This window comes from Podarcis vaucheri, assembly GCF_965113315.1.
Source record: "Podarcis vaucheri genome assembly, chromosome: 1".
NCBI lineage: Eukaryota > Metazoa > Chordata > Lepidosauria > Squamata > Lacertidae > Podarcis > Podarcis vaucheri.
Genome location: NC_138759.1, coordinates 65,036,209 through 65,046,129, shown reverse-complemented (window position 1 = coordinate 65,046,129; position 9,921 = coordinate 65,036,209).

Here is a 9,921-nt window from a genome sequence, read left to right as displayed (position 1 = left end):
TTATGAATGGTCATAGGACATTTGAAGAGATGGAGCAAAGCACTTTGTTCTGTTTGGTGCCATGCAGGACACCCATGTTAACCTCAATGTGATCCTTTTTGGGGGGGAAATAGTGAAGAGCACTACAGAACAAATTAATAAATAATCCCACTTCCAGCTGATAGCAGAACAGCTGCTTCTGAACAACCTTAAAAGGCTGCAGTGCAGATGTAGCCTACAATAATCTGCTACCATAGTATTAAACCGGGTTAGGGATCCTTTGGCCCTCTAGAGTTTGCTGAACTACAACTCCCATCATCCTCAGCCATGCTTGTTAGGGCTGATGGGAGTTGTAGTTCAGCAACATCCAGAGGGCCAAAGAATCCCCACACTTGAATTAAGTCCTCCCTGTTTTGGGAGCAGGGTAGAGACCTTGAGAGCAGGGTGGGGTGCCGCTTCCAGCCCCAAATCTACGTTTCCTGAAGGACAACCTTTCAGGGGCCACATGCTAGCAGTGTGCAAGGGCCAGAGGCAAAAGTGAGTGTGGCTAGAGGCAAAAGCGGGTAGGGGAAGGGGCTAAGGAGCAGACCCGTGGGCATGGCTCTTACTTTTGCACAGTAGGTGACATTCCTGTGTCACAAAAGAGGGTCCCCATGGGTGATCATAATGCGTTGAGAAGCACATGTGGGTGGAGACGCTCCCTTTGATAACCTGGTCCCAAACCATCCAAGGCTTTAAAGGTTACCACCATTACTATGAATTGGGTCAAAGCACAGGGCACTGCTTTCAGCAGTGGAATACCTGAGATATTTTGTGTCAGTGAAGCCATCCTTCCCTGCTATTTTTATGAGAAAGAGACTTTGTTCAACTGCTTCTAAGAGCTCTTCTCTTCTAAAAAGACACCATTTGGGGCTAAAATATAACCATCCAAACTGAAACCAGATATGTGTGTGTAGTACACACACACGGTTTGTATTTGCAGCGTAAACACTTCACAGAGTCCTTGTTCCATTGTGAGCGCATTTGTTTGTTTACTTTCCCCCTCTCCTTTCATTTCTGTTTCCTGTACTACCTTGATGCCAATGTTAACCATCTCTCCTTTCTTTTGAATAAAATACTGAAGTTATCAAATGCAAGTTGGCTGTTCAAACATTTGCTCTCAGCTTATGTTTTTACAAACATAATGCACTGTGCCCTGCTACCCTTCTTTATTTTCAGAAGAACTCGTTTTTTCCAAGTTTGTTTAAATAGGTGGTTGAATATTTGTACTTTTCAGCTAATCTGCAGACAGAGTAATAGGCACATTAGTGCACTGAAACACCTTCTAACTGTGGCAGTGGTTTGCAGGATCCTTTTCCATTTAGCATTATGTTCAAACAGAAGTGTCATCCGACCTGCCAACAGATCTGATGTATATTTGCTCAGAAATACGGAGGTCCATGAGATTTTCTTCTCATTAAGTGCACACCGAATGGCAGCCTTTGAACTGCCAACAGCACATAAGATCCAAGTGCAACTGGAAATAAGAGCCCTGTCTTTACTTGGAGCAGAGACTACTCTATAGCAGCCCCAATTTTATGGAATTCTCCCGTGAAGAGAGTTACTAGCTTTCTGAAACAAGCAAAACATTTTCTTTCTTTTTTTGCTTTGGATTATCTTTAACAATTAACTCTTTTTTGGCCTTTATATGGGCTTTTCATTGCCTTACTTTTTCTTATCAGTATTATTTTAAAGGTTTTTGTTTTGTTTTGTTTTGTTTTGTTTATGAACTGCTTTTGAAATTACAGACATACCTTGGAAGTCAAACAGAATCCGTTCTGGAAGTCCGTTAAACTTCTAAAACGTTCAGCTTTCAAGGCACGGCTTCCGATTGGCTGCAGGAGCGTCCTGCAGCCAATCGGAAGTTTCGGAAGCTGCGCTGGACATTCGGCTTCCAAAAATCATTTCAAAACTGGAACAATCACTTCCAGTTTTCATTCATTCAGGAGCCAAAACGTTCAAGTTTACAGGCGTTTGACTTCCGAGGTTCCACTGTAATATGGTACATTAGGGTAAATGGAGCACCACTCTGTAATCTCATTCTGCCTCCCCTCCCCGTCAGCCCAGATTTGCCTGTCTTCTCACTTGCAACCAGTACAGGGGGTGTCACTACCTGCTCCTGCTCCTGCTCCTTCATCTCAGAATACTTAGCAGGGTGGAGGGTGGGGCCAAATTCTGCCTGCTGTTGGCTGCCCTGCTTTCTGCCCCACCAATCTTAACCTCTACCTTACCATTCATGCCCCACCTCTGTGTCTCTGCCTCCATTCAGTTTTTCAGATCCAATGCAAATAACACACCTGCTCTCAGCAGCCAGAAAGATCGTAGCCAGACACTGGAGAGATCTGTCAGGAGTAAACATGGACCAATGGTATCAAGCAGTATGGGAAACAGCCTTACTAGAAAAACCAACCAATAAACTGAAAGTGGCACAGGGACAAACAGAAGAAGATGCCTTCACCCCAGTTTGGTTCCCCTTTACACATACACAGCCCAACAACAAGAATCCCCCAACAGCATATGAATCAATCTGGCTAACCTGATTCAAAAATACACACTCATACCCTGCTCACACACAAAAACAATTCTCACGACAGCCAACCAAAGACAACCAACCACACCTCAAGCCACCCCAACCTCTCTCACCACCAAGGAGACACAACAAGTGAATAGTAAGAGAACCCATACAAGTGACGCTGACACAACCCCACACCACTAAGCAGAAGAATAGAAGCATAACCAACCCACCCCACTTGCCATTTCCCCCTCCCTCTCTCCCTCCTTTTTTCTTTTTTCTCTTCTTCCTAATTGTTTAAAATAATTCATGAACCAAGAACTTATACATTGACCACTAATAATCATTTCCCCACATTTTTATGCTATTTTTGTGATAATCAAATGACATGAGAAAACTTGGTATACTTATTTGTATAACATTACTCTTATTTATGAGAGACGCGGGTGCCACTGTGGTCTAAACCACAGAGCCTAGGACTTGCTGATCAGAAAGTCGGCAGTTCAAATCCCTGCGACAGGGTGAGCTCCCTTTGCTCGGTCCCTGCTCCTGCCAACCTAGCAGTTCGAAAGCATGTCAAAGTGCAAGTAGATAAATAGGTACAGCTCTGGTGGGAAGGTAAACGGCATTTCTGTACACTGCTCTAGTTCACCAGAAGCGGCTTAGTCATGCTGGCCACATGACCTGGAAGCTGTATGCCGGCTCCCTCAGCCAATAAAGCGAGATGAGCGCTGCAACCCCAGAGTCGTCCGTGACTGGACCTAACGATCAGGGGTCCCTTTACCTTTAACTTAGTCTTGTTTATGAAATTCAATAAAAACAAAACAAAAATGGGGTGGGGGTGGGGAATGCAAAGGCACACTGGCTGCATTGTTTGAAACACACCTACTCACAGTCGTGGTCTGCTAGACGTGCCTCACCCTCTCCATTGCCAGTCAGCTGCCAAGCACTTCTTAGAGTCCTTCTATGTAGGCCTATCCTTTGCTTCCCAGGTCTGCTTGCACAGCCTCTGCATCTGTCATCTCCCACTCTCCTGCAGCCAACTTCTCTGCCTCTTCCCTTCAGTCTTAATGAGTGCACAGTGGGCCTCGGGCATCCTGGCCAGAATACATTGGAAGCACTGCTACCTTTTGCATATGTCCGTCTCCACTCTCCCTGCCTCCCCATCGGTCTCTCTCTCTCCCCCCCTCCCGTTGCTTCTACCTATTTTTGAAATTTGCTGTGTGCTCTCCTTGCTGATCTCCACAGTTGCTGCTGCTGCAAGTGTGGCCTCTGTCCCGGGCTGTTTGCTGGTGATTTGAACTCCTGACTTTCAGCGCAAAAAAGAGAGTTGTCTTTATATAGCTATAAAGCCTCCGGTTGTAAAGCTCTGTTGTTGTAACAGGCTGCCCTTAACTTTGCATTTGGAACACACAAGGAAGGCCCTGTAGCCTTATGGGGCTTACGTAAGCACCAGATGTTCCACTTTTTATGGCTTTCCAACTGTAACTTGAACATTTATGCTGCAATCCTGTAGACACAGTTATACTCTTGAAGGTTCCAGATTTAAGTAGGACCTTATGTGCAAGGTTTACTGCTGTCACCATCAGAGAACATGCATGCTTGAAATCAAGATTTTGGTTGCGTCATCTTTTCGCATCTTACCTCCCCTCTCAGTTTCACTAACTACCTGTGAGAAAAAGACATGTGCTTGCATGTCTTCTCCTCCATACAAATGCACACAGCACAGCAGGTACATGAACTATATACAGTGGGGAAGCATTTTACCTTTTAACAAACAAATCCTGGGGTTCAAACCTAATGGAAAGCACAGTCTCTGACCTAGAAGAGGGCCTGTCCAGGTTATGGTTGCTTGTTGATGAAGGAAAGGCATTCTGTATATGCCCATGGGCCCCCTCTTACATTACATTTTCAGGGACCATCAATTGGATTTTGACTAAACTAGTTGCACTTAGTCCCAATGAAACCAATGTGAAAGGTAAGCCAAGTCCTATTGATTTCAGTGGGAACTGCCACTGTCTTACACTGAATGCAACCCAGTGAAGCTGAATGTCATTTTTAAAACATCTGATTCCTTTATTCTCTCCAGTTTTCCTTGGATCATTAGATATGCCTTTCCTCACAAGGGCTTCCCGTGGCATTATGTATTTGTGAGCAACTCCTTATGGAAATGCCTTACATAATCTGTAAACCAAACTCACACAGGATTTCCCAGGCAGAGAGACGTTACCTTAAGTGGCACTGCCTTTATACCCATTTCCCAGTTTCTCTAGGAGCAACAATTTCATTTATAGGATGCCTTTAAACTAGTCATAAACAGTTCAACTTGTTTAGCTTCTTTTTTAAACCCCCCCCCCCAAAAAAAAACACATGGTCTGTGAAACAGATCAAAAGAGCGGCTCCACTTTCTGCTTCGTGTGTGTGTGTGTGTGTGTGTGCCCCAGCAGGCTTGTGCACACACACACACACACACACACACACACACACACCAATGGGAAGAGCAAAATACAAAGCACTCAGCCTCGTGAATGCTTCTGTGCTCCGTTTGACAGAAGACACAATCGGGAGGCCAGTTTCTGTTCCCATTTGCCACAGTGAAATCAACAGAGCTCTGGCAGCAGACCCTGGACGAGCTGTCTTCGCATGTTTCTGAGCATGAGAGGAGGGATCTGTATGTGGAACAAGAGGGAAAAGGAGAGAGACAGACAGACAGACAGAGATGGAGAAAGAGAGAGGTGGCTTTGTGATTTACTGGTGGGAGAAGAGCCACAGCGCTGTGTCGCCCATGATTTGTGATGTTCTAAAAACGGTGAGATCTTCTGATGCCCAAAATGCTACTGCCCCCACACCCTCTGGTGCTGCTGTGACTCTGCGTTGTCTGGGGGAGGGACAGTCTCCAGTGGGAGGGGGCAGCCATGTGTCAAGTGGAGGTAAATGCATCTCAATCCATGTCCAAAGAAAATACTGTTGAGGGTGGCAGGGAAGCTGTTAAGCCTTCACCCAACATGGATATTGGCCTAGGCCTTTGAGTCGAGCAGCAGCTGCCTGTTCTAGCAAGTCCTTGAAGAAACCTCTTGACAATCTCTAGTAGGGTTCAGGTGGTTTTTCTGCATTGCCCTCACCACCCACCCACCCCGTCAACTTTGAGTCATTTAAGGAGACAGCAGAGGCAAAACACAGTTACCAAAAATTACTACTTTTGCAGTGCTTTCCATGGCAGGTTTCTCTCTTGGTGGAGAACCCTAGTGTAAGTTTCTTTGCAGGGAATTGTGGGAAATGTAGCACAGCCTGGAGTGTGGTTCTACCTCCTCCAGAGGACAAAACTAAGGTGCAAACTACAGTGGTACCTCTGGTTACGTACTTAATTCATTCCGGAGGTCCGTTCTTAACCTGAAACTGTTCTTAACTTGAAGCACCACTTTAGCTAATGGGGCCTCCTGCTGCTGCTGCGCCGCCACTGCATGATTGCTGTTCTCATCCTGAAGCAAAGTTCTTAACCTGAAGCACTATTTCTGGGTTAGCGGAGTCTGTAACCTGAAGCGTCTGTAACCTGAAGCGTCTGTAACCCGAGGTCCCACTGTACATGTAACACAACATGGGGGAGCCTGTCTAGATTATTTTAGTAATGGGAGGGCCATATCAGCCTTTCTCTCCACCCGCAAGGTCCCAATGAAAATCACCTTCACACTTTGTTAGCCTGAGGGTAAAAAACTCCCATTGGTTCAAATTAAAACTAGGCCTCCCCATGCCTGCTATTAATTCAAAATACACACACACAACACTAGCAGGCTTCCTCACTAGCAGCGCTACAATCATCTACCTTAGCCCTTAAGGGTAGGATTGCGTTGTAGTTTGTTTGTATGTTTGTTTTCTGGCTTGTTTTCTGGCTGGCTTGCTTGCTAGATAGCTACATTTATATGTAATTTGATTATGTGAACCACCCTGTGGGTATAGGGTCATTCATTCATTCATTCATTCATTCATTCATACATACCCCACCCATCTGGCTGGGTTTCTCCAGCCACTCTGGGCGGCTCTCATCATCATCAAGCATTAAAAACTTCCCTAAACAGGGCTGCCTTCAGATGTATACAAATTTAATAAATAATAAAATAATAATATTTCCCACCATTCCTCCAAGGAGCTCCAGGTGTCATGCATGGGTCTCTCCATTCCTATTTTATCCTCACAACAGCCCTGTGAGTTAGGTTAGGCTGAGAGACAGTGACTCCAGGTTGAGGCTACTGAGGGAGCTTCATGGATGAGGATGCAAATCTGGTCTCCTAAGACCTAGTTCGGCACTCTAATCACTTCACCACACTGGTTTTCCATAGTAGTTTCTGAAACCAATGGGAAATTAAAGTTCTTTCCCCATGGCTGGATTGCACTTGCTGTTTTCTTAGTGACTGGAACCAGAACTGCCAAGGAGAGGTTCACTCCTTTAACAAGGTGCTTCTACGGCAATCCCTGCCAACCTTCCTCCTTCCTTCAGCACCCGAGAGCAAGAACTTGTATGGCCCCAGTCGCTGGATACCTGGGAGGCAAAGAAAGTGGCTGCCCAGACCAAAACATATTTCTCTTAGGTCATGTGCTTTAATTCCACTTTGACAGCCGTATTGCCACTAGAATGTGATGAGCATATCTCTGTGTGTTTTTAATTTACACAGTACCTGTAAAATCATCACCATGAAAAACTGCACTGCACCAGCTATCTCCCTAGGAGCATTGAGGTGTCTTTCTTGGGTGGTGCCTACCTGAAGCTTTAATAACCCAGTAATTGCTGATAGATGGAGGAAGGGCTTCCAGGAAAGAGCAGCAGCTTGGGGGAAGAGAGGAAAGGGGGCAAATATGGCAGGATGGTGACAAACCAGATGCACGCACATATAGTGGGTGAAGAGTCAGGATGACATCAGCACTTGGCTTCTGTAAGGTTTGCTATGGTATTGGGAGATACATATTTCACTTTACGTTTCAAAATTCTGCCCAGGCTAGTCTTGTACTTGACAATTCTGTGTGGAACATTTAATGCCCACAGTGTTACCAATGTTTGCAACAGATGACGCACTGAGAGGCAACAACGCCTGGTTATTCAGTCAGTCTGCAGTGTACGTAATACATTGCCAACATTCCAGTCAAATGAGTCTTTGGGGAAGATGATGGCGTTGGTCCGACATCTTCCCTTTCAGAATGGTGCTTCTTGCCATGATCAAATGAGATACAGATACCTTGCAGTCCCTCTAGACAGTTCTTATGCACAGTCTAATTATAGCTTTATCTTATCCAAACTAGGTGTGGTTATTGCATGAGTATAATTGTGGTGAATCAGATGTTAAGGTGGACATCATTACTAGAGGGTGGTTCCATTCCCTCTGGGCAAGAAGGCGGTTGTATAATTGATTGGCATGAGTACAGAGTGCATGTCAGATGGTAGCTTTATTAAGGCGTACACAATATTTATTCTGCCTATTTACTGTCTGTATCTTCTCCAAACAGAGTGTTTGGCCACCCAGATGCTCAGACTGGTTCCGTGGAATCTTTTCTTGTCTCAGCACAGCTTTGAATGGCCTATTCTACAAACGATAGGCAACTATGTTGATACTTTCAGTTTTATTTTGTAACCAGTTTGGGCTACAAGAAATCGAGACCTACAAAAGCCGGGCCAGATGGCTTTCTCCTCAGTTTTGGCATTGTGGGATCATAAGCAGCTTTGCCACCACCTTGCACAAAACTCCCTATTAATATAGCATGACATTTTGCAAACCAGTGCAGACAATTGCCAGTGGAATCTAAGTGTGCAGAAGCAGGTATACAAACCCCAAAGAAAACTGAACTTCCAGGGAAACCTGCACGAGTTACATACAACACAAAACATGGGCATTTTATTAAAAGGTAAACAATGTGCATTGGCATTCTCGAAGGGAGAGTAATGAGATCAGCCAGAGGTGTGTTTCTTTACTCCTACGTGCAGTATGACTGAAGAGTTTGTTTTGCTGGTTTGTTTTTATTATTGTCTAAGAGAGGATAAGCTATAATAGCATTTTAGAAAGGGGAACCCTCTTAATTTAAAAGGGCAAGTGAGAAACAGCTTTCCTTCCTTCTGCACTACAGAATGTATCAAGGGAGAGTCTCCTATGAAAAGGTCAGGTGCCAAGGATCTCCATTATTCAGCAATGGTACAAGCAAGTGCAGGGGAATGTTTCATTAAAAAAGTAACTCAGTTTTGTGATCACAGATGATGTCAGAGTTAAGCTCAAGCAAGATTATTACAGAAAACCATTCCAACTTGGAATCCCTCGTTCATTGTGGAATTAGTTTTGGATGTTCCTATGTCTTCCGCTGGGATGAGCCAAATGAGAATTTCTGAGCCCCCAAACAAGCACAGTACAGACTGGTCCCAAGATGAAGCTTTTGTTCGCTGGAGAATAATACACTAAATCGCCACCAAATTATTTGTATGCCTATGAATTATTTGTTCATTTTCGCTGTCGACATAATTACTGATACGAGTATAAAAGGGTGCATCCAGATTAATTACTTGCTATTACTTCATTACATTAAGCCCAATCTTTCCCAAGGGGTGGGGGGAGGAAGAGGAGACACTAGTCAGTCACTGACTCAATATCAGCTGCTTCTTTGCTAAGCCCTGAATGTATTCCATAGTAAGTTGTTTGTCTTAGTGAGTCAGCATAGTAGGCTCCTTTTTAATTTCTCTCTCTCACAACAGAGCCAAGAAAATCTCCCACCTCCCCATGCCGTATGCTACTGAGATTGCAGTTAGTTGCCATCGCCTAAAAGATAACAGATTTAAATTTATGCTGGGAGCCTTATACGGCCAACAACACTTATAATTCAGGCTGAACGTCAGAGAAAAATCAAGAGAAAAATGCCAATAATAGATTCCTTGTGTTTGTACAATTTGAAGTGACTATCTGTACCATCCGTGGGTAACGGAGTGATATGCCAGACAGCCAAGTGTTTAATTTAATCAGTCATCAGGCTAAATCTTTAAGCTCTTACGCAGGTGAGTAGCCACACTTGCAGGAAATGTCAGGGGTTTCTTCCTGTCCATACTGTTACGCCAGCCTATATAGCACAACAACTGTATCTGCCTTGAATGTCTACAACTAGTTGCAGGTGGCATGGTGTGGAGAAGCTGCTTACCTGGACGCCCAGTAAGCAGCAGTGACTCACCTTCTGGGAGGTTAGGCAAGCATTGCTGCCCGACCACACCATCTGTCAACAATGTGTTGCAACCATCAGAATGGGGAGGTGCCTTTTGCGCACAGCAACTGGGATCCAGACTAAGTGAGTTGTGTTTAGGTCTCATTGAAATCAATGGGGGGGGGAATGAGTCATGATGCAAAGTAAGGAAATGAGCATCGTGGCAAGTT